At 42.5% G+C, this 26006-nt stretch overlaps 1 long non-coding RNA gene across 4 annotated transcripts in view; it reads left to right on the top strand.

Moving 5' to 3' along the window:
• The window catches only part of LOC125442530, an 80095-nt gene that overhangs the window by 30623 nt on the left and 23466 nt on the right, over nt 1-26006 (top strand). For 2 of the 4 annotated variants that reach the window (XR_007246006.1, XR_007246005.1), the window contains exons 2-3: nt 8897-8963; nt 25594-25672. This is a non-coding gene — a long non-coding RNA (uncharacterized LOC125442530). Of the gene's footprint in view, nt 1-3010; nt 3188-8896; nt 8964-25593; nt 25673-26006 lie in introns of those variants that run through there. The other 2 variants (XR_007246007.1, XR_007246008.1) reach the window with 2 other exon arrangements.

Raw genomic sequence — 26006 nt, 5'->3', positions numbered from 1 at the left:
CTGAACTCATATTGAGAGCAGAGCTTTGACTACAACACTGCAGCTTACCATTCTGTGCTACGGAGTTCTGTCAATCCCTGGTACATCTGGTTAAAGGTCCACTACCTGAAATCCCAGAAAGCTGCTGTCAGTCAAAGCAAACAGTAATGACTGTGGCAGATGAAGGGTCTGATTCAGTATAAGGCAGTGTCATGTGTGCTATACTTTTATTGACAGTAGAAATCAAGTGCAAAAATATCTAGTAACATCCATGGATATCAGAGCCATATCAGAGCCATGCATATCTGGAATATGTTCCTGTGTTTCCAACTCTGCTCACAGCTTGGTTACTATTGGGAACTAGGCTGTACATCAGTTACTGGATTCAATTCGAGATACTGGTTATCACGTATAAATCCCTTTGTATCTGCAGGACTCAGAGGAGTAGCAAGTGGGAAAAGCACCGGGTGCACTGGTGCGTCTTCTACCCTGCCACGCAACACCCCCGCCCCACCCTGGAATGCCCCTGTCCCACCCCCACAGGGATGCACACCCAGTGCATCGTGCACCCCCTGTCCCCATGGAGCTACGCCTCTGGCAGGACTGCCTTTCCGGCTATGCTCTACCATGGCAGCTTGGCTCAGCTAAGCAAAGCCTTCTAAGGATGCCACATTGCAAAGTAGAAGATCAATAGCTGCCTGCATGCATGAGGCCCCACCTTGTGGAATGGCCTTCCTGGGATCACACTTGGCCATTTTGCTGATTATGTTAAAAAAATTGTTCAGGAGGACATTTTTATAAAGGAAATGGAACTGTACTTTGCTGGTAGGGCCAGTCAGAACTCCTTAGACCTGGATAAGCAACACTTGGGTACCAATAGGAGCTGGAACAGGAACATACTGTGGTCACAATAGTCTACCATGCCACTGTGTATGGCAGGGTCACCAACCTGGTGTCTATGGGAACCATGGCACCTGCTAACACCTTTTCTGGTGGCCACTTGAAACATACTGTGGTATGTTCAAATGCCTGAAAACCCCCCGCCCCAACCCATATTGGATTTTTTTAAACTGAAAAATCTCAGGTTATTATTTAGTAGAGCTGAAAGTCTGAGAGCAGAATGCAATTGGCCTTATTGGCTGAGAGAGGTTCAATAGCCAGCACAACGAAGGATCTGCACTATGTTACTGAAATTAAGCTACACTAATCATTTTGTGGCTGGTTCCATCTCTTGCACCAGCCATTTTGTGGTAGCTACTTTGTTGCTGTGCCCACGTGCTGTGTCAAAACTCCAAATGTGACATTTTATGTGTGATACTTTTCTGCAGTGTTTCTAATTTTTGTAATTCTACTTCTGTCACATTGTTTATTAGTTCTCGCACATGATTTGATTGGATTGTTTTACAGTAAGTAAATCATCTCAGTGAAGTAGGTGGACTATAAATAAAGTAAGTAAATAAATAAATAAAACTACCCACCCTGACTTGCCTCATGTAGTTAAGATGAAGCCCAGATAATATTAACTTGAACATTCAGATTGGCAGTTTTTAAAAAAAGGTTTGGAATCATAGTTGGGGTAGGGATTTCGATTGAAGATGCATGGTATCAGTTCAGGTATGGGATAGAATCAGCACAACTCCCCTCATTTCTCTCTTATCACACTTTTACCCCCTCCCCTCGGAGCTCAGGATGGTCCTTCTCGCTGCCATTTTAGCCTCCAAATAACCTTGTGAGGCAGGCATACAGAATGACAAGGTCACAATCAGCAAGGTGCTTGACTGTGGGAATTTGAACCTAGGTCTTTCAAGGCATAGCCTAACAGACAAATCACTACACTACGCTGGTTTACACATCATCCCCTTATGGAAATAAAATGGAAGCATTTTAAGGTAGCTGGTTCTACAGCAAAAAGGACAAAGGAAGCATTTCCTAAAATTAGTCTGAATTATGGAAGTAGAAAAGAAGGTTCTAGAAAGCTGGTCTCTGCATAAGACTAGAAAGCCCATGATGCAGTGGACTTGCTAACGGTAAGCTTGCCTGCACCTGCATGGATGAGCTCATGGAGATGACCCACCCACCCCCGCTGTTTATGCTGTCTTGAGTTCTATAATGGAAGAAGGGTGGTGAATAGATGCAAGGAATAAATCATAACAAAGGATGTTTAATTCTGAAAATGCTTTACATTTTTCCTTCCTTCTCGATGCATTATTTTTACAGTTGTCCCTGTATTTTTAGGAAATTGTCGAACCTTTTCAGATTCAGAAGCAGGGAACATCAGAAGCACCAAAGCAACATGGACATTGGATCATCTAATAGTATTAGGGATTTATGCTCTGAGTTAGTGACCTGCCATATGGCAGCCAGGAGTACAATATGCTCCTTGGCTAATAGGATGTGTAAGCCGTTAGCAAATGCAAGCTTATGGATACAATTTTTCACGGAATATCTTGCCCCTTCTCTTCTGTCAGTTTATGCTTCCACCGTCTTAATTCCTGAATTAAATTGTAGTCTTCCAAGGGAGACTAGTTTTTGTTAGCCATTTTCCAAAGTTCTACTTGGGGAAAAGCTGGTTTCAAAACTTGAGTGGAGTTAGTAGCTAACATTCAGCTTCTGGGTTTGGTCATGGGAAAGTGAGTTGTTTAAATGAGGTCCTTGTTGCCTTGGGGTATCCTGTACCATTAGTGGATCTAAGCTTAATCCTGGAATAACATGGTCAGAAGTCAGGAATTTCTGGGGTGTTGTGGGGTTTCCGGGCTGTATGGCCGTGATCCAGTAGCATTTTCGCCTGCATCTGTGGCTGGCATCTTCAGAGGATTCTGTATTTTTTAAAAAATTATTGTATTCTTTGATTTATACCCTGCCCATCCATGAAGGGCTCAGAGCGGCAAACAGCATAACACAACAGTATACATTAAACAAGATAAATGCCAATAAATTACCTAAGAACTATAAAATAGAAAACAGAATTTCAGATGGTGACTATGTGGGCCATGATTTCCATGGTTCTTTCCATTCACTGTAGGTCGTTTCCATAATTATCTGTACGGAGGATGATTTTGATGGATGGCAGAGAGTTTCCAGGGGTGATCACTTCAGTTGTTGATCTACTCCTTTCTGAGCATCCAGACATCTCAGCAGACCTGCTTTCCTCCTTGCTGTGGAATTCAAGGTGAATTGACAAGTGATGGAGGTGGGTGCCCAGGGACAGGTATGTGGCCCTGCAGATCTTTGTAATGACCAAAGTTTTTGGAATGACTTTGCTGATTAGAGTTGACCCTTTTTAGGACTGCCAAGAACAGTTATGCAAATGTGACATCAGCCTGGGGCAGGGAAGGCAGGTGAGGAATGAAGCAGAGAAACAGAGATCTGGAGACTTTTAATAGTCACCTATTTACCTCTCTGAAGGACTGGCATGGAGAAGCCCAGGATGTAAATGCATTTCTCTTATTTTATACTCTCAAGTGTGATTTAGTAATCCTGTTGCCTTCCTCCCCTGTTTGCAGAAAAAAAATATATGAATACAATAATAATTTATACCGCAATGTCTCAAATAGTTCACTGTGTCTAGTACATTTTTATCCATCTTTCCCTCCAAGGAACCGAGAGCAAAGCATATGGTTTTCTTCTTTTATCCGCCCCCCCCCCCCACTACAACAACCATAGGAGGTAGGTTGAGCAGTGATTGACTTCTGTCAGTTTATGCTTCCACCGTCTTAAGAAGTCACCATTTGAACCTGGGCGTCCTAAATCCTGCTTCAGCATTTTAACCACTACACTGCACTGTCTCTCACATTTTTCTGTAACTGAATAAAACAGAAGTCCATTGGTATCTTAAAGGTTAATTGAATTTATTCCAGCAGAAGCTTTTGTGAATGAGCACTGATTTCATTTGTAGCACTGAAGGTGCTGATTTATATCATCAGTCTAATTTATATATGTGCAACATAAAGGTGGAGGGGGCGATGTTGCAAAGAGAGGCTGGTTTCAAAATAAAATCTAGTCCAAAGAGTAATCAGTTAACACTCCTAGCTATTGTGAGGGAGGGGATTTCTGACTATGAAGTTATGGATTTCCAAAGGGGGAGCAGCCACTGTGCTTGTGCCATTAGTTTTCAGAGCAAACTGAGGTTTTGCACCCAGCATGGTCTCATCTAACTCAGCCCCAGTTCACAGAAGCAGAAGAAAAAGAGAACAGAGCCCTGAGATCAGAGAATGGATTGCATTACATCAGACTGCAGATGGAGGATCACAGTTTTGTAATTTTCGGCGCAATTCTTCGCAAAGAAGGAGAAACCAGCATATGTGGGCGGCAGTGGGATTTTTTTCCCAGCTTAAATTCATTAAGGTGCTGATTTTCTGTTTTTATGGAATTCTTGATATTGGGAAATATTTCCAACTTCACGATCCTCCACTTGCAGTGCAGGCAATTGTAATACCTCTGCGTTCAATCTCCTCCTCCTGTGTATAATGAAACCAATTTTTCATCACAGACCCTCACCCCCATGTGACTCAGTGGTAGAGCACACACTTGGCATGTAAAAGATCCCAGGTTCAATTCCCAGCATCTCAAGTCAAAGGGATCAGGTCGAAATTGACATGAAAGACGTCTGCCTAAGATTTTGGAGAGCTGTTCCTAGTCTGGGTAGAGTCTGCCCGGTAGACAATACTTAGCATGATGGGCCAAAAGATCTGATTCAGTATAAGGCAATTTCACGCATTCATATTTTGCAAATATTTTGAACAGAATTATTTTCATGTTTTTGCATCGTGCCAAACCAAGACGTTCTGACAATGCTTTAGCTTCTGCCGCACAGAAAACTCTCTGATTGGATCTTACTATTACCTGCACTATGATTGGATGTAAGTGTTGCTGACTGTCTGCTTTTATTCCATTGGTCAGCACATACTCACAGTAAAGGTGCATTTTCGAGACTTTCAAGGGCAGACCTGATAGGCCCACCCATCTCACCCTCCTTTTCTCTGCCACAGTATAGTACTATAACTATACAAACAAATCACCACCCCTTAGCCTACATAAAAGTCATGGTATTTTAAATAAGAATTTAATAGTATAAGAATATAATACTAATAACTTTGAGAATCTGCCCTGTTCCCATATAAAGCGGCATGTCAAGAATTCAATGGTTTGAATACTTGTGACTCCATGAAATTGAATTCTCCACAGACAAAAATAAAAATTAAAAAAGAAACATGGCTTTTTCCTGTCATGGAAAGTCTACAATGAGTTTATTACTGTATGTAGATGAGGAAAATCACAAACAGCCTTGCTGCCAGGGAAGAAAACATACTTGGGGAACATCACAAAATGGTGGTCTGTCAGAGACTCATCCTAAAATGGCAGCTGGCAGGAGAATCAAAAATATCAGAGTTGAAGAGGGGCAGAGAAGACTGCAAAAATGGGCGGGAAAAATGAAACGTTTCCTGCTTTCCACACAGGCAAGCAGGGGTTGTTTGGAAAATGTTTCAGGGAAAAAGAAATGCTAGAATGTGTTTTCAAAATAAATCGTTGTAAGGGAAAAAAAATACGTTTTCAAAATAGAACCTGTATGGAATTCTAACATGAAACGTTTTAGATTTCAGCCTTAAAACGTTTCATTTGAGTTGTATGGAATCAACCCTTCTTTTGCTTCCTTTCACTTAACATGCACCTTGAGAAAGAATTTTGGGGACCTCAAAAACTCACTCGTTGCTTTGTGATGTGATATTTTGGTTGATTCTAACAAGGATATTATCATACTGTTACTTTGTCATCGGGTGGGTTGAAGCCAGATTAAATTGGTAATTTCCACTGATTCCCTTTTTACCCTGCAGACACCTCCTTTTGTCATTCTATTCAGGGTACCCCAGGATCAGCATTTCAGGGTGATCAATGGATCATAGTGGGTGGGGGAGGGGAAAGGTGGGGGATAGGGAGACAGGAAAGTTCTGTTTTGCTAATGGAAATGCAGCCTGAATCCAACCCTGTATGTGGTGATGTCTCCTGAACATCCTATTATATAAACTCCAAATATTTCTTTTTTTGAAGAGATGTGTATACCTCCCTTCTACCGCAATAAGAAAACCAGCTAGTAGTTTTGTTCTCTGTAAAATGTCTGTTGCAGAATCTCCAACTTCCCAGGCCATTAAAAATGCAATTGTTGAAAGATACTTTTGTGAAATGGCTGACATGACGGCAATAAATTCCGGGTGCAATGGACATTATCTCTGATTGACCTTCTGAAGATGTTAAGCAGCCGTTGCATTTGCCTTGGGGCATCTGGCTTCCTGACACAGCCAATTATCCTATGATAACATCAATGCCACCGGGCCTCCTTATTGCTGCTTTATGAAACCTCTTTTAGTTGATAATGCCTGCTGATTAACTGAACAGATTATTGTACATGAGCTGATGTCTAGAGCAGTGATGGTGAACCTTTTCGAGACCGAGTGCCCGAATTACAACCCAAAACCCACTTATTTATCGCAAAGTGCCAACACAGCAATTTAACCTGAATACTCAGGTTTTAGTTTAGAAAAAACAGTCGGCTTGGAGGCGTGTGTTACTCGGGAGTAAACTTGGTGGTATTCAGTGGCTTTGCTTGAAGCAACCTTGCTACTCTTCCAACGGGTGAATCACAACCCTAGGAGGGTTTACTCGGAAGCAAGCCCCACTGCCAACAACTGAGCTTACTCCTAGGTAAAGGATCACACTTTAGTTCTTCGCATGAAAACCAGTGGGGTTTAACAGCGCTTAACAGGGTTACCTACACTGCTTCCCCAAAACTAGGTCTTAGGTTTAATGCTAATACTCAAGCCCAGCGGCCCAGGCCAGTCTAGATGTGTGTGTGGGGGGACTCTGTTTTCACTTGCCCACAGAAAGGGCTCTGAGTGCCACCTCTGGCACCCGTGCCATAGGTTCGCCACCACTGGTCTAGAGACTTTTTTCCGACTTTCCAAATTGGGCATTTCATTTGTCCTTTTCCATTAAAAAGGGAAGGGACTTCCCAGGAAAGTTTATTGGTGATAGTGGAACCTCCTTAACACCAATGAAGGCTGGGTGGTGCTATATATATATAATTTTTAAGTCATGCTCAAGAAGGCCTTTTCTCAGATTGCCACCGATCTAATCTCAGATGGCAGGGTTACTGACGCAGACCCCTGATGATGACCATAGTTGTTTGGTAAGTTCATGTAGGAATAAGCAGTCTTTAAAATATGTTAGCCCAAGCCACATAACCAACAGCAACTTCTATAACCTTGTTGCCAGACCCAAGTGGTTTAAAAAATTTTTCTACCTTTCAGTGCCAGTAGTATTGATGGTGAATAAGAACACTTTGTTTTCAATTAAGAAGTTTTTGCCTACTTCTAGTGCTAGGGACTGTGGTTCAGAATAGCTACTTTATAGGAAGTTCTAGACAAGGAGCAAGAGTTGGCATCTGCACTTTAAAAAGTCACAGACAACATAGGTTAGCAGAGATCTATGTTGGTTTTGAAGAGAAAACCTATCTTGGCTTTGAGAGCTAGCATAATATAGTGGTAAAGAGCACGTGGACTCTAATCTGGAGAACCAGGTTTGATTTCCCAATCCTCCAGATGAGCTGTGGACACTTACCTGGTAAACAAGATTTGCTTCCGCATTCCTGAGTTTGTAGGCCGCCTTGAGTCCCCTTACAGGAAAGGTGGGGTATAAATCCAAACTCCTCTTTCTGACTCCTGCTCCTCCTCTTCTTCTTGAATTCTGAACAGCTGCTGTCAGCTGAGGTCGACGAGGCTGGATGGACCAAGGGTGTGTTACAAAATTTGTATAACAAAATGTAATCTGTAATGAACACTGACCTTAAGCAAATAATAGTTTGAACACAGAGACAGCTGACTTTTTTGGCCGATGTATTGAAAGTAACATACCATATCCTTGTTACTGGTTTGGTGCCCAATATTTCTTTACCAAATATCAAGCCAACAGAAGAGAGTTTTAAGTAGCTTTATTTGCAAAGAAAGGGGAGACACCCTGCTGGGTAGACTCTGCCAAAACAGGATATCCACAGCATATTTATTCCCTTCTGAATTTGCCACACCCTTTCTGTTCTCCCATTGGCTAAGGGTACTTAGAGTCACAACTTTCCGATCTGCCTATTTACATGTTATTCCTTGATATGTTTCTCCCTCCCATAATGTTCCTGTATGTTCATTATTGATGCCCGTTATTCAAGCTGGGGTGTAAAAGTTAATATGCATTAGCTCATTAAGCATGCTCAATACATACAAGCTGATGCAAGCCTTGCCCCTTAATCCACTTTCTTAGTTCAGCTAGTTTCAACTGGTTTTATTTGGCCCTTGCCTGGTTGACCCGTCATGTCCTCTTGACTGATTTCCTTGTTCTATGTAGAAAACACATTTCTCATTTATCACACTGGGGTGCCAGCAAAAAGAAAAAGAAAAAAGAGGGAGGGGAGTAAGGATTTCTCAGACGCTTCCTAGTACTTTTGCTGGAGCCTTGCTGGCAGCTGCATAGTCTGGCAGTGATGACTGTAATAAGCCCTGTTCTTTATTGTCCCCCATGCTCCTGACCTCAGGAGCATGTCCAGTGCATCAGCGGCTTGGTTGCTTGGGCAGCGCATGTCCTGCATGTTGGTCTTGTGTGTCTCTGCTCAGCAAGTACACCTACCTTTGCTTTAGCACTTCAGAATACCCTGCCAAGAAAAGGCTTGTAACAGTTCAAGAAGGTGAGGAATTTCCCTGTGCTAAATGGAAGTTGCGTATCCCAAGGCAAAAAAAAAAAAAAGGCTGTTCTTAAGAACATTCTTAGGTGGGCCAAATCAGTCCTTTGGGTTGGATTATGCCCTTATTTCCTTTTCTTGGTTCTGGGCCTGAACCAGGTCCTGATGACTATACAACACCGCTCTTTTCCTTCCCCGCAGGAGAGCCAACAGATGAAGGCCAGGTCCCCTGTATTCTGCAAGAATCTTGCTTGAGCAAAAAGTCAAGGTAATGCCGATGTTATTACCAGCACAGTACTGGGAAGCTCCCATTTTTTACTTGCTTAGCAACTTCAATTCTCTGTCATCTTGCTTGAGACAGCTGCAGTACATACCCCCATCTCATCACAGAGGAGAACAATGTTTACGAGAAAGGTAGCCGACAAAACAAGGCAAGTTGTACAGGCGTACATTTCCATAGGCAGCAGAGCAAAATAAAATCTTTCTGTGTACCTGTCAGAGCACAGCAAACACCATACCTTTTTATACTCAGATTAATTGGTGGCGGGGGGATTGCGGACATAAAAAAAGACACAACGGAATGTCAGCTGCATTTGTTGCATTGGGAAAGGAGGGGGAAAGCGAGTCATCATACCAAGGCAGTGCAAACTTGTCCTTGTGTGTCTAAAAGCTCCACTTTCCTAATCTTGGAGAACTGCACCCAGGGATGTACAGGCCAAAAAGAAAGAGGTTTGTAGTTTCTTGCTTTGTTCCCCTTCTTTCTGCAAGAGGAAAGAGAGGGTTGTGTTGTGTGCTTTTTGAGTCTCAAACAAGAGACCCTAGTAAAGTCTGTAAGATGCTTTGGTTCCTGTGCAATTCTGGCTGGTTGTTAGATGAGGGAGCTGCTGAACTGCTGGTTGGTGGTGCAGCAATCGGGTGACACATAAGGCCAATAGGATTCCACTTGACCTTATAAAACCATGGACTGTAGGTTGCCACTTCAGTTACAGCAACTTGTTGCAAGGGAAGAAGTGGAGAAGAGACTGGGAAAGAGCCCAGTCTCACATTACATGGAGCACCCAAAATCAGGCAGGGTTATGAGAGAATGCTTGGTTTGCCACAGCCTAAGGGACTGAGAAAATACCGCACATGTGGTATAATATTTGGCCGATTGCGCAATAAAAAGGATTATGAAGTGTGTGGCTTCTAGAAGAGGAGTGGAGTGTTTGGCAAGTAGTAGTAGTAGTAGTAGTAGTAGTAGTAGTAGTAGTAGTAGTAGTAGTAGTAGTAGTATGGATGTATGTCCCCTTTCTCTCCTGTAAGGACACTTAAGGCAACTTACAAACTCCTTTCCCTTCCTCTACCCACAACAGACAACTTGTGAGGAAGGTGGGACTGAGAGAGTTCTGAATAAACTGACTAGCCCAGCAGGAATGCAGGAATGGGGAAACAAACCTGGTTCACCAGATAAGAGTCCACTGCTCATGTAGTAGAATGGGAAATCAAACCTGGTTCTCCAGATTAGAGTTTGCCTGCTCTTCACCACTATACTACACTTGGTCTGCTGGGGAAGAAGGGTTGGGGTTTTTTTGTCTTTTGGTTACCAGTGATGCTTCTTCTATGAAATCCACAGAATTATCAAATCTTCAAAAATTAATCAGAGTCATAAATGCTTTATGAGAATGTTGATATTATTTAGCCTTTATATACAGTGTTTCCCAGTAGTCAGAGTACTAAGAGATTTATTAAATTATGTATAGTGTGAGAAACTGGATAGAGCTCTCTCTCTCTCTCTCTCTCTCACACACACACAAATACATACACAAATACATACACACACACAGACAAACACACAGACACAGACACACAGACACAAACAATGATAGAGTTTGGAGAGGGTGGGTATCACCCAATGAAATGGATAGTGGATTCAGAAATGGCAAAATAAATTTATAATAAGTTTAGGGAACTCACTGACACAAGATGTGATGATGGCCACTGTTTTAAAATGAGCTTAGACAAATTCATCCAAGAGAGATCTATCAGCAGCAGTGAGTCAGGATGGTGAAATTAAATCTCTATATTTGTAGACATTATGCTGAGAGGCAGTGTAGTATAGTGGTTAAATTGTTGGACTAGAACCTGGGAGGCCAAGCTTGAAATCCCCATTGCCTGGAAGCTTGCTGAGTGACCTTGGGTCAGCATCTCTCTCTGGGCCTAACCTACCTCACGGGGTTCTTGTGAAAAATACAGTAACATGAAGGACGGGAGAGTGATGTTTCAAGTTCCTTTGGGTTTCCATTGGGGAGAAAACCAGGTTACAAATAGAAAGAAAGAAAGAAAGAAAGAAAGAAAGAAAGAAAGAAAGAAAGAAACCCTGAATACCTGTTGCTGGAGATTTTGTGTGCAAGACAAGTTTCAAAGGAGAAAACCAGGTTACAAATAGAAAGAAAGAAAGAGAGAAAGAAAGAAAGAAAGAAAGAAAGAAAGAAAGAAAGAAAGAAAGAAAGAAACCTTGAGTACCTGTTGGTGGAGATTTTGTGTGCAAGACAAGTTTCAAAGGAGAAAACCAGGTTACAAATAGAAAGAAAGAAAGAAAGAAAGAAAGAAAGAAAGAAAGAAAGAAAGAAAGAAAGAAAGAAAGAAAGAAAGAAAGAAAGAAAGAAAGAAAGAAACCCTGAATACCTGTTGCTGGAGATTTTGTGTGCAAGACAAGTTTCAAAGGAGAAAACCAGGTTACAAATAGAAAGAAAGAAAGAAAGAAAGAAAGAAAGAAAGAAAGAAAGAAACCTTGAGTACCTGTTGGTGGAGATTTTTTGTGTGTAAGACAGGTTTCAAATCCTCATTCTGACATGGAAACTTGCTTGATGATCATGGGTCAGTCACCCACTCTGCCTAAGAATGACTTAAGCTACTTTGGATCCCCCTGGGGTAGAAAGGTAATGAAGTAAATAAATAATAACTTTGAAAAATGGACTCCCAGTCCACCTTCTTCTCAGGTATTGCTAGACACATTACCTCCTGGTTATAGTGTGGAGAACGCTTACTCTTTTGCAAATGAGCAGGTAGAATGATGGCAATCAGCACAGTGACAGGTATGAGACTATAACCAGCTCGGGGTGGATCAGAAAGGTTGACATCAGAAAAATGTCCTGTCTCTTTAACAGAGCTTTGATTTCTGGGGATGTGCCACTGAATTTTTTTTATGGCTTGGAGCTATGTTACACCACCTGATAACTTCATTCATGGACTTTACTGACTGATGGGTAGTTATTCTTGGAATGGAAGTAACTGGGGGACTTTTTGCTGTCTCACTGCCTTTGGCTCCCTTAATTCAGTAATAAGATTATCGCCCAGTGTTAGAACAGAATAGTAACCTTATCTCTCTATTCAGTATTATGTTTTGTGTGTGTCTGAATGCCACATTGGTGCTGAAACACAATATTCCAAAGCATTTTTATAATCTTAAATGAAGACCCACCCCTTTAATACCTCTCAAGTCTCTTTATTTTCCCGCAATAACTCTTCAAAGATTCTCATATTTACTTAACAGTTTCAAAATCAAACCACACAAAGCTCGTGTGAAATAAAAAAACAACCCCTAAGGATTTTGTTGCCTGTTCAGAAATTTAGCAAGCTACTTCCCCCCCCCCCACTTTTATCTGCTAAGCCAATAATTTTAAACATCTTTTAGATGCTAAAACTTGTGTGTTAGATTCTCTTTAAGTCTAGCTTACAAGCTAATTCAAAGAGCTGCTTTGCTTTTAGGTGAGTGATTCTGGCAATACTGGACAGAAATGTCTCCAAAAAACCTCCACTGCAGATGCTTGTAATGTTCAGATGAAAACTCTCCCTGCCACCAAAGGAGAGAGTCATGTAATTTTATAAAGGCCTCACATAAAGACACGAGATCCGTTAATAAGTGTTGCAGTCAGACTTCCTCTTGGACAATATGTATTTTCTTTTTTAAACACTTAATCTTTTGTAGATTTTAGGGCCAGATTTAAAAACAATTGATGTTAAAACTCTGTCAATATTTTGCCAGGGGTCAAATGATTGCCCCCCATCTCTGTTTCATGTTCTTCCAAAATAGATAATGACTGTGTGTTCTGCTTTGCTCTGTGATTGTGACTTTGCATCAGAATTTTTATCAAAAGATCTGGTTTCTGCCATCAAAGCCTTTTAATGTGTGCTGGCTTGTTTTCATTTTTTATCTTATGCACTGATTTAAATATTTTAATTAGGCTGGGGGTGAGTGGAGGGAAATTGAACAGATTCCTGGCAAGCCTCATGGCCTTTCATTGGGTTTTTTTGGCCAATGAAATTGGCCATTTCTCCAGAAGCAAACCGCCTACCTGCTGATGGCCACCAGTAGGGCTAAACTTGATTTTAAGCTTACCAGCGTGTCTTCCCACAGTCTGATTTGAAGGCTGGAGCTCAGAGATAAGCAGTAGTTTAGAAAGAAGAGTAAGCAAATGCAATGTGCTTACCATTGAGTAGCTGTAGCCTGTTGTGCTAGGTAGGGTTGCCAGCTCCTGCTTGGAAAATGCCTGGAGATTTGGGGTTGGGGGAGTGCCTGAGAATGGTGGGGGTTGGGGCCTAATGCCATAGAATCCACCTTCCAAAGCAGCCATTTTCTACAAAACTGATGTCTGTCATCAGAATATCGCCATCCTTCACCTGAGTCTGGCAACTCGAGAGCTAGAATTTGGTGGAAAAGTTTCCCATAATGTTTTAGCTCTAACTCTTCTGTTTGTTTCCCCTTTTGCAGATCTGTCTGTGTGAATCATAATGCACTTTGAAAGCACAAACTCTTAAACACCATAGGAGCTAACTAAGAAAGAAAGGTTGCCAGGTCTTGTGCTTTTTAACTGCTGCAGAAACCAGGGAATGAAGCTTTTCACTGCAAGGGATGAACACTAACAATTGTCAAGGTTTTCAGCTGAAGTTGCTGCTGAAGGCACTGGAGTAGAGACTGGGAAAAAGTTGATTCATTTGTGTTTTGAAGTCTGAGATTTGGAAGGCATGAACCATGCACTATTTCCAGAAATATGGTTCATCTCTAGGGTGGACTGGGCATATATAGGATGGAAGCACTGGCGTTCCTGCCTAGGGACATGGGGTACCCCTTGTCCCCGGGCGCATCGATTGAGGTCACGTGGGGGGCGCCAAAACATCCTCCTACACAGCGAGGAATTGAGCAAGCCCTAGAAAGCAGGCACTGAAGCAGCCGACTGCTCCCAGTGCCTGTCGTAGCCCCGCCCACTCTGTACGGTGGCCTGGAGTGTCCAGGGGGCGGGGGAGAAGTCCCACTGGGCTCCCAGGAGCAGGACTGGGGAGCTCCGCCTCCCCTCCCTCTAACCCAGCATGCCTTATTCGCCTTAAATTAAGTGTGGCATTACTCAGAAGCCTTCTTGCTGGGCGCCCGGCAGGCACAGGAAAAGGCAAGCTGAGCAGGGAGCCCAGAAGCAGCAGCAGAACTGAAGATGATGCTGGCGTTTGCTTGGTAAACCTTCAGATGGGGGGTGACTTGTGAGAGATTTACATGCTTAAAAGTTAATTCCCAATTGCACTGGCTTGGAGCTCTTTCTGAGGCTAACAAACTACCTCACAGGGTTGGTGTGAGGACACAATTAGGAAAGTGGTGGGAGGAGCCATGTATGTTTGCTGGGGGTAGGAGGTGATTTGTGAGAGATGATGCTGATGTTTTGCTTTTGGTAAACCTTCAGATGGGGGGTGACTTGTGAGAGATTTACATGCTTAAAAGTTAATTCCCAATTGCACTGGCTTGGAGCTCTTTCTGAGGCTAACAAACTACCTCATAGGGTTGGTGTGAGGACACAATTAGGAAAGAGAGTTGGTGGGGAGAAAGCCATGTATGTTTGCTGGTGGTGGGAGGTGTTTTGTGAGCTGGTGCAAAAAATCATTGTTTGGTCGTTGTGGGGGAGGGTGGTCGTCCATACCTGGGGTGGGGGGGGCACCAAACTCAGATTTTGTCCCTGGGCTCCAGTTTGCCTAGATTCGCCCCTGGATGGAAGCACAGCTTTCTAAATAATTTGGACAGGTCCTAAATTTGATTTATAACCAGATGGATCCCAGGTAGCAGCTGCTGGGTAACCCCCCCCCCCTCTTTCTAGAACTCTGGAGATCCACTGCTGGTCATAATAGACAAAACTGAATAGACATAATAGACAAAATTGAATGATGGGCTAAGGGTGAGCCTTGGTAGGAGTCAGCTTGATATGATGGGTAGAGGCTGTGGCAGACCACATGCAATGGCATACCTGCATAAATTGGCCCCCAAGGTGCCAATTTATGAAATTGTACCACCCCAATTGTGCCACCTTAATGCTGGTGAGGGGAGGGTGGTGAAATTGTGCCACCCAAATTGTGGTGAGGGGAAGGCCGTGGAGTGTATTTGTATCATGTATGTGTTTGTATTTTAAATGTTGGAAACTGTCCTGAGCCTACAATAGGAATGGCAGCATATGCATATAATAAAATTAAAATAAATAAAATGTTGGGAAAGTTTTCTTAGGCGTTTTCAGCCACTGAGACCTTAAAGAGCCGTTGTCAGCCTCTGGTTTTACTCGGCAAAAGACACTTGTTTGTATTTTCCTTTAAACTATTCTCCATGCAAAGAAGTAAACTTGATTGTTGTGTCCAAGTGCAAGAATTAGTGTTTGGGGTCCACTGTGGCCTTTCTTACATCTTTGTGTTGCTTGTAAGATATGCAGTACTTGGTTCTGTGTATGCTGAGAATTTCCTCCATCCAATATCTGAAATATCACCAGGGGTCAAAGTAACCCAGTATGAACTGGTACTGAGCACTGATTTAAAAAAAGATGGCTGAAGTGCTTTGAGCTCCTTGACAGAGTATTAGTAAGAAATTCTGGTCATTTTCACTCCTTCTTCCCATCTATGGAATTATATGAACGAAGCTTTGTGAGCCAGAGTGTTGATCTATCAAGCTCAATATTGGCCTCTCTGACTGGCAGTGGCTCTCCAGGGTCTCAGTTGGATGTCTTTCACATAACCGGTTTCTTTTAACTGGAGATGCCAAGGATTGAACCTGGGATCTTCTGGATGCAAAACAGGTGCTCTGCCACCAAGCCATAGCTCCTTCCCTGCAACAGCTGATGACTGCTTCTGTAATTGCGGTGGCTGGGGGAAAATGCCATTGTGATCTTGGCCTTTTCTGCCCTCACTTTGTGGTAGGTAGCAGCAAGACAGCCTTTGCAAAACACATTAGGGACATGGAAATAAGGCTCAGAACAATGGCCAGCAAATGCAGAGGAGATGTCATTCAGTGGAATGTTGAAGATGGATGTTTGGGAACATGGCCTTTGCTCTTTTGTCCTGTCACAAGGGATCAGAGCAGGAAGCAGGGGGATCCACTTTTCCTAAAACTCCCTGAACTGCCTTAAGAGAGTGCAGTAATAGGGCCTCTAGTTGCCTTGAATGGGTGAATTCATTGTAAACGGTGACATACACTAGTCATCTGTTCACATCCTTGTCATCTGTTACCATTTGCTACAGTCTGACATGTCAGGGCCCTCTCTTAGAGCCCAATTTAGTGCTTGCTTATAGCAAGGTGAGTCCCAAGGAGTAGGGCTTACTCACATGCAAGTGAGCATCAAATTACAACCTGCTCTTGTGATTTCAGGAAAGCTGTCCTCAAAAGCTGAATAAAACTATGCATGCCAGTCATTGGAAGAATGAACTGCAAGGAAAAAGTACTGTAGAAATATTTTTAAAGAAGTAAAAAAAATACTGGTCTGGACATTACTTGCTTTTACACCAGCTCAAGGGGAAAGGTGGGGAGGGTCCAAAAAGGCTATGCTGTGGATCGTGGAACTGATGTGAAGCAGAGATGTGTTAGGCCGGGCCTACAGGAAGGATAAGATGGAGAAGAAAAACTGATTGGATCTGACCCACTAAAAATAAACACAAATATATAAGGAAGTGTGATCAGTAGCTCTAACAATTGCTGTTAAGTTTATGAAGGTAGTTATTCCTGTGTTTGTGTCCACTATGTTCACTACTACAAGCCGTCATCATGGTGTCTTTGCTGAGTGTTCCCTCCGTGGTGCCAATGACACACTCTGCCCAAAGTTCAAGTGCACAGGAATCCATTGGTCACGAACATTTAGCTGAAAGGAAGGAAGCCATCCCATCAATCTCCTTGCAAAGCAGCAGTGACCCCACTGTGCACCGCTACTGCTTTTTCTTTTTTTAACCCGAAGTCTCTGTATAATTTTCTATTCTCGGGCAAAGTCTGGAAACAGTCAGCTCGAAGGCACTCCCCCCTTCCCCAGCCAGTGGCATCCATCAATTGCAAACAGTAACACTTTGTTAGGGGCGGCGACGACAATGTTCCCGTTCCAACAGAAAGACGCATTTATCGCAGCTGCATTAACACCAATGAATTTGCTACGCTTGGCCTTTTAGAACGAGCGCCGAGTCAATAAAGAACAGGGCTGCACAACAGACCTTTGGTTTGAGTACATGGGGTTCAAAATGAGACCCAAATTGCTAAGGATGGGTTTTACAAAGCTCCCCCGACTCTCATTTTCAAGGGCCAACTCTATCAGCATAGATCTAACATCTTGGACACTGCGATAGAGATATCAGTGATGATCTTCTTGTGTATTTGAATGGTATTCCCCTCACACAGTTTATTTTCTCTCACTTTAACTGTGAGAATAATGAAAGTTTTGAAAGCTGTTATTAGCAGGCAAAAAAAAAAGGTAAATGGGGCAAGGTGAACTGCTAAATTAATCAATAGGAAAGAATGGCAAACTTCTTGCAAGAGATTATCTGACACCTGTAATGAACAACATAAGCTTTCAAAGAGATCAGATGCAAAAGTTATGCAAGTCTTGAATAATCTACTGCAGCTTTACTCTTGAAAAGCTTACTCCATCTTACTAAATAAACCTACCATTCTATCTTGTCTTTAAACTGGCCATTTAAAGTCAATTTGTTGATGCTTCTTCAACCTGCATTTAGAAATCAGAAGTATAACAGTTAATTATTTAAGTTATGATTTATTACTTATGCCATGTGCGTGACATTTTGCAGACTGTAAGAGACTAGACAGGTCCCTGTCCTGAGTAGCTTATACTGTAAATGTTTACTGCACATTGGGGAGGACAACGAAATGAGCACATAGAATAGTAAAGGGCAAAATGCAGTTGCCCTTTACTGGAGATAAAAGCTGTGTTGAAATGATATGAAGAAATGCAAATATTACATTTGATTGAGTACTATTGTTGTTAAAGTCCTCTTGGTTTCTTTTTTATTGCTGTGTTTGCTGGATTTGTAAGGGGTTTGATGTTTTTAGCTTTTAGGCTGCCACTCCTTGATGTTTTTATTTTGTATTTTAAATTTGTAAACTACTCTTGAGTATTTTGTCGAAAGGGACCTTATAAATGAAGTTATATGTAACAGTTTTAATTTCTGCACTTTTAGTTTGGGTCACAGGGACTGATATATAATATAAACTATTCTCAGTTTATATTATATATCCTTTTCTTCAGAAGGTCAGAAAGTTGGGATTATTTTTGTAGACTGATTCCAGATGGACAGATGAGAAATTAGGTCATATTACTTATCATGTGAACACATGAGGGAACAAAGGCTGGAGTGGAATCTGATCACACTGAACACCAGTGGAAAAAAAAACTTTAATGTATATAATTTCTCTGTTGGAGTTCACTGTGCTATTATTCCCCTTCAGCCTTCTTTTGCCTCATTAGTCCACAAGATTAGAATGATAATTCTAATTTGTTTTATAAGACTGGTGCCCTTGAGGGGGTAAATGGAAGATCACGATACTCACTCAAGGAGGGAGGGGGGCAGGACATAAGAAAGTATCAAACACCAGAAAAGATGATTCATAAGCTAGCATATGACAAATGAATGCCACAGAGCTTTAACTGCATGCATGTGCAACCCCCTAATACATGTTCCAATGTGCCTGTGATCTGTATTCAACAAGCAGTGTGAGAGGTGCAAGCTGGAACCAATGTAGTTAAACATCAAAGATGTTTTCATTCTCTTTCAGCTTAGACCCTCATTGCCAGGGACCTTTTTGTCCCCCCCCCCTCCTGTGTGCAGATTAAATTCATAGATTAAAGTGAGGAAAGTATGCATACTATATGGACCCTTTCCAGGCTGTGAATTACATCCCATTCCTTTCACCCTCAGCCCCCTGCCTCCACAACCGGCTTTGTACTCGATTGACAAAAAGTGCAGTCAAGATTGGCCCAGCTGTACATCCATATTATCCTTGGCGTCTCTCTGACAAGCGTAAATATATGGAGTTCTATCAAGCTGGGATGGCTGGGGTGAATGGGAGGAAAGTTTAAAAAGAATACCAGAAATGATGAGCAAAATTTAAAATGGCAAACTACAAGCCTGAGCCGAAAACAAGGAGCGGGGAGCTTGGAAAATTGATTCAAAATGTAATCAAAGAGGAGACATCCATAATGTGTTGTCCAGTGGTAAGGAGAAATTTTCCAGGGCTGATGGATAAATACACACAACCAGGACTCTTATAAAGGTAGTTCCAATTGGTGCATTGCCTCACATAACATATCAATGTGCCATTTTTTTGGTCAAAAAGTTTTTTTTAATTGGGATGTGACAGTTTCTGTTTAAAGAAGAGGGGTTTGTTTTTAGAACAGGAACATTTCTGATTTTAAAAATAGAGGCAGCTGGGGACTCTTTCCTAGTTGTTAGTCCTTGCCACAGCCCCGCCCAGGAATGCCCCGCCCCCAGAATGCCCGGCCACACCCCCGTCATGCCCCGCCCAGCCCCATTGGCGCTACACCACAGTTTGAATCCCACCACCATGGGAACCTGTTACTAAAAGTTTTGGATCCCACCACTGGGCTACGGTTGGAGTATTGGACTAAGGCTGAAGAATCCTACATTTAAATCCCTGTTTGGGTAAAACTTCCTAGTGACTTTGACCCTGTTGTTCTCTTTCAGACTAAACAACTTTGTACAACTGTTTGAGGATAAAAAGGGGGAAGGAATAACCATATATGCTGCGGTTGGCACCTTGGAAAATTAGCAGGATAATATAAATGTATTCAATAAATAAAATAGGCAAATACCTCTTGGCAATTTGCTACAGATATTCATGCTATGCTAGATAGACAAAATAAGGCAGGGCAGAGAAGTGGCAACTTAAAATGAATCATGAGGACAGGGTAAAAGAGATTTGGGTAGTAGAGTAGTGAAGGCGAGGCCAGGTTGCTATGGGAACAGTCCCGAAGGCCAGATTTGGTCACTCTTTTGGGACTAGGTCACTGTGTGCTCTTCTCAGTTAAGGAGGCTGCAATTCTCTTGATTTTTACATAGGCCCCAAGGGAATAAGAAATCCTGTTGGTGCCATTTGACTCATAAACCAAGAGAGGGCAAAAGACCCTTTGGTCTTCCTCCACCTCTGTCCGGCCTCCTCAAACACTTTTCTTTCTGATTCCTTCTGATCCACAGCCCCCGCCCCGCCCCACTCCGTTCCCTTCTGTAATTGTGTGTCTTTATAGCAGCAAAAGAGTCCCCAGATAACTATGTAGTATAAACAAACCATGCAGCTTTAATGGAATTACCTCAGCCTTGCTAGTAAATAATTTATAGGAGGCAGTAAATAAAATATGTTTCTTCATCTCTCTTTCTTTTAAAACAGAAAGATGGAGGCAGTAAGAGGAGGTTGTCAAGTAGAAAATGTCCACCAGAGAAACGTTAACTGAGAAGGCTGTAAAAAAGGTCCAAATGAAAATGGGAACCAAGTTTAAATAAAAGGCAAAAAACAAATAAAACTTCTCTCTCTCTCCCCCACCCCCTTTTTCTGCAGAGGAAACATTATAAAAGGAGCTTCAGTTCCTTAAGGTGATTGAAGGATTTTTGCCAAATCTGAAGGAGAAATTAACACACAGCCAGAAATATGTGTGTCCATTGAAGCATTTTTCTTGTTGAAAATTGTATCTGCTGTATTATTTGTGGCAGACATATAAGGCCACAACTCAGGTTTGCTGTGCTAATTAATTAATTATATTGGTTTTGTATGCAGCCCTTCCCAACAGGCTCAGGGTGGCTGACATTTCCATAGTACATGTTGAAAACCATTTCAAACATAACTGATATAAACACTTAAAAACAACATAAATAATTTTAAAACATTAAGATCATTTGAAACAGTTTAAAAACATTAAAATCTTCTAACTTTATGGCACTGAGTAATTAGTATCAGGGCAGGGAGTGGAGGAGGCCAGACTATTGGAAAACCATAGCCACCTCAGCCATATACCTGGTGGAACAACTATGTTTTACAGGCCCTGTGGAACTGCATCAGGTCCCTCAGAGTCCTGGTTTCACTGAGCAGAATGTTCTACCAGGTTAGGGCCAAGGCCAAAAAAGCCCTGGCCCTGGTTGAGGCTTGCCAGACCTCTTTCAGGCCAAGGATCCCCAGTAGATTTTCATTTGCAGTGTGTAATGCTCTTTGGGGGACGTATCGGAAGAGACTTGCTTTAAGAGCCATTCCTGCTTACCGGAGAACTTTGTGTGATGTAGTTCTGATGGAAGACTAAGGCTCTGAAACAGAATTCTTCACATTCTCATCAAAGTACAACTCCCAGGATTCTGTTTGGGGGACCATAACCGCTCACCTAGCATGAAACCTTTTAGCATAGCTAAGGGCAATTGGAGTCCTCTTAAGGGTGAGAATTTTAATCCAAGATGTTGATGATCAATTCAGCATCAAAAATTGTAATTGTTCTGCATTCTGTGGATGCTGCTGCTTCCAGACAGGCCATGGACCTGGTGTCATCCATGGCATTATTAGGACTCTCTCAGTTTGCAGGTCACATCCTGGATTTAATTTTCAGGATGGGGTTGGAGATGTTCTGATAATTATAATTCAGTTGCTATGGTCAAACCATCATGCCCTCAAGACCCATCTAAGCATCCCAAACCCTCCTTGAATAGGCAGCGAGCTGATTTATGCTCACCAGTGGAAACTCATGGATCCTACTGCATTCCAAGGTATTCTGTGGGACCTAATGCCTGCCAGCAATTCATTGGATGTGCTGATAGAGGACTGGTATGGCTCCAAAGCCATCAATATTATCGTGCCCCAATGCCCTCTTTGCTCAATGTAAAGGTGCCCCTGGTCACGCTATGAGAATCACTATAAAAGCATGTGGGGAGGGATTCATCTTTGGAATCTCTGGGTTTTATTTCTTGTTGAGAGGCAAGACTTTATAGTGCACAGCCTTATTGTAGTGCAGAACTTTGTGTTGGAATACCTTGCTTCCAAACAGACCATCACACTGCTTGTTAAAGCAGTGTCGTTTGAATCTGAATCCTTTCTAAGTGATTGGTGCTGTTCACCTGGTCACTGTTGCTTGTTTTGAATGATAGTTTAATGCCCCTTTTCATTATTCTATTGTATAACAGAATTGATGCATAATACCTTATAAGCATGTGAACAATAGTGGTGTGGTTGCTTCTCTTCTGAGATCACGTCACATTTCACTTTGGTATCTATGGAAAAGTTGTCTGTAAATTGACAGCAGATACACATAACCCTAGAACTGTGGGAATCACATGGGAGGGATGAACAGAAAGCTATGAGCCACTGGATTGGATCCAACCAGCTTTCCACTGCTGATAACAAGAGGCTATGCTGGGGATTATGAGATCTGAATGTCCAAAAATAGGAGGGGTAGGAGCTGTAGTAAGGCAGGGAATGAGGTGACATTCAGTGAAAAAGCTGGACGGATCAAATCTTTGCCTCCATTGAATGAAGTAAAGATGGTAACTGTGATGGAAGGGACTATGCTATGTCAGAGGAAGGCATCTGTCATCAAAGGTAAATTTTCACAGGAGAACAGAGCTACTGGATACAATCCCTTGAGCCCCCTCTCATATTTAAGAGTTAAGTGACCTGACTTGGATAGTTCAGGATAGCCTGATCTTGTCCGAACTCAGAAACTAAGCAGGGTTGACCTTGGGAAGTGTTTGGAAGGGAGACCTCCAAGGAATAGCAATTCCTTGGCAGAATGATGGAAGTGTGGGAGCCTTCCTGAAACCTTCAGCCAGGCCATTACACAGGGTGAGGGCATTGACAGAGAATGCACACGTAGAGGTTGTGGTTGCCCATTTGTAGGGTGGCATCTGCAGAAGGCCCTTTTTGGATCAGCAAAGCTCTTGTGGCAGAGCACAGAAGGAAAGCAGTTCTGTAGATGACGGTGCAAGGCTTGGAGAGCTTTGTATGTGATAGCCAGTAACTAGAACTGAACCTGATAAATGAGGGGCAGCCAGTGAAGTGACTGCAGAATGGGTATAATATGAATGCTCTGGTTAGATCCAGGTAATAACTGTTGCAGCATTTTGTACCAACTGGAGTCTCTGAGTTAACTTCAAGGCAGACTCCTGTGGAGGTCACTGGAATAGTCTAGTCTTGATGCTAACAAGGCATTGTCCCAGGTGGTCAGATTGGTCAAGTCAAGGTGAGATGGGGGTCACATCCAGGCTAAATTATGTTTGAAGAAAGTGAGTGCTTTTTGTGTGTGGGCAGTTGCATTAACTTGCTTCTCAAGCAGTAATGCTGTAATCAAACTGAATCAGCAAGGGTCAGCTCAACCCCATCAAAAATAGGAAACACAATGTTCTTCAAGACCTCAACCAATGTGGCATCTTAAATATCACCAAAACTGGGATTTTCACCTCAGGAATTTCTTTTTTAATGCGTACCTTTCAAACCCAGGACTGTCATATATTGTTTCTTCTTGCTTGATCTTTTTCTCATACTGCCTGTAGCATTCCTGTTGCTGAAGAGGTCTTTGTGTAGCTTTTAGGAGTTGTGGTCACTGCCTCCTTCAATAGCCTTGACCATGAAACAGAAACCCGAATACTTGACCTAAATTTCCAAGCGCATTGATTCAGCCTGTAATTGTCACCATGCCTCATGTGAAACCCAATACTCTGGCTCTAATAGTATTAACAGACGCTTTGGCTTTGAGCAAGGAAGCCCGTAGGGTCATCTTTTCCCTGAACAACTCACACGTTAAACTGAGATATAACCTCTGCTCTTTTCAAACTTCCTCTGTTTATGTTGTTCCTATTATATTTGGTAAGGGAGAGAGAATTTCAAAAATTTCAAATTAGACTTGATAACACATCACTCTGAATCTTTTATACAACTAATTTTAAAAACTTCAATGTGACGAAGTTGTCAAGGGGCCTGTATTCTAATTGTTCAAATCTTCATTTTGAAGTCAAATCTCATTCACAGCATTTCATGAAAAACATGCCACAATTCAAATACATCAGAATAGCATCCTGCTATATGATTTGACTAATAATTACATTCATCCGTCAACAACAATGAAATCCATTCAGTTTATTTTCTTTTTTAAAATCACAACTAAAACAAACTTTGATGTCAGTTGCTGAGGATGTTCATTTCAGTCTGCCCAACAATCTGCCATATACCAGGAGAATGAGTCCCTGCAGATAACTTGCCACATATCACACTACACTAGGGAATCCCAAAGGGGGCAGTACTACCCCACAAGGGGGGAAGTGAAGAATTTGGGGGCAGTAGGGTGGTGGCAGGGAATTTTGGGGTGGTGGGGGGGCAGGGTTCCTAGACCAGCTGGCGGGAAAAAGTTCTTGTCCTTCCATCCTTGCTGTGTGGGGACTGGTGAGTTTTAAAGGAAAAGAAGCAGCACTGTCCTCACTGTGTGTGTGGGGGAGGGGGGAGGTGAGCCAAGGCAAAGAGTCCTGTCGCTGCTGTTTTCCAAGGCAAGATTTTTTTTTAAAGGAACAGCAGCACTGCCCTCACTATGTAGCCTGTGGGGGGTACATGTGGCCTGTGGGGGGCGGGCGAGGAAGAGGGTGGCCAAGGCAAGGCTGCAAGGTCAAGGTGGGCTGGCTGGCTGCTTTGCAAGGCGTGTATTTTTTAAAGGAAAAGCAGCAGCATTCTCCTAACTGCTGTTTTGAATTTGCAGTAGACCAAGAAAGAGAGGTGTGTGTGTGTGTGTGTGTGTGTGTGTGTGTGTGTGTGTGTGTGTGTGTGTGTAGGGGGGCACTAGGGATGTGGCCTGGGAGGCAGGGGGGTGGTAACCTAGAAAAGATTGGGAAATACTGCACTACATTAAAGGAACTTCATGCACTACATTAAAGGAACTTCATGAAAGTATAGCTGATGCTGTAGTACTAAGTGTGTTGGATTAGGATCTGGGAGACCCAGGGTAAGAATTCCCATTCTGTCATGGAGTTTGCTGGGTTACTGACATGGTCATTCTCTTCCATTCTAATCTACCTCACAGAATTGTTGTGAGGATAAAATTGAGGTGGGGAGTATGGTGTACACTGTGCCAAGTTACTTGGAGGAATGATAAGATTAAAATGTACTAAATCCCTAACCTTGGCTATTATTTGGATGGGAGAACTCTAAGGAGTTTCAGGGTCATGAGCAGAGGCGTAGCTCAAGGGGGCAGAGTGTGTGTGACGAGGGCATTCTGGGGCAGAACAGGGGTGTTCTGGGGCAGGGCGGGGGCAGAGGACGCACCGCTGCACCGGGCGCTTTCTCCCCTTGCTACGCCTCTAGTCATGAGGTAAGCAGTGACAAACCACTTATGAAGGTCTCTTTCCTTGAAAACCTTATGGGATCTCCACAAGCCAGCTATGACTTGACAGTGAAAAAAAGTAAATAAACAATACAGATAAATAAAAGATCCCAATAATAGCAACATAACACACAATCCATAACACAAAATCTACCACACGCCTAAGTCCTTCAACTGCCTGCCCAGGGTGATAATAGAAATGGTCTTAAAAACCCTGCCTTACAACCATCTTTGCAAGGTCAATAGTGAAGAAGCCATTTTGGTCTTTTCCAGCAGATGAACTTCTACCAGAAGGGTGGTGCTGCAACTGGGAAGGCATGGAGATAGGCAAAGAAGGTTTGTCTCCTTGCAGGTATGGGAACTCATCTACTGTTATTTTGTAATTACTATGAAGAAGTCAGAAATGAAATAATTGCTCCACCTTTGGCTCCTATGCCAGGTTGTTCATCTGAAGAGTTAGTAACTGGTTTTCTTGCTGGTGACAATGTGTATATTACTGAAAGGCTGGTAATTTTTTAAATGTAACCATTGATAATGAGGTAATTTTGTTTTCCAAACTGATACAAATACTATAAATTATTTGTTATAATGACACGATTATGCTCTTGAAAGAGGTCAGTTGATCCTATGGTAAACAGAACTGAACTGTGGCAAGAGAACTGCAAGCAACAGCCAGTTAGAGGAAC

The sequence above is a fragment of the Sphaerodactylus townsendi genome, linkage group LG13, assembly GCF_021028975.2.
Source record: "Sphaerodactylus townsendi isolate TG3544 linkage group LG13, MPM_Stown_v2.3, whole genome shotgun sequence".
Classification (NCBI taxonomy): Eukaryota; Metazoa; Chordata; class Lepidosauria; order Squamata; family Sphaerodactylidae; genus Sphaerodactylus; species Sphaerodactylus townsendi.
Note: the sequence above shows the minus strand (reverse complement) of the source record. Positions and strands in the feature narration are given on the sequence as shown.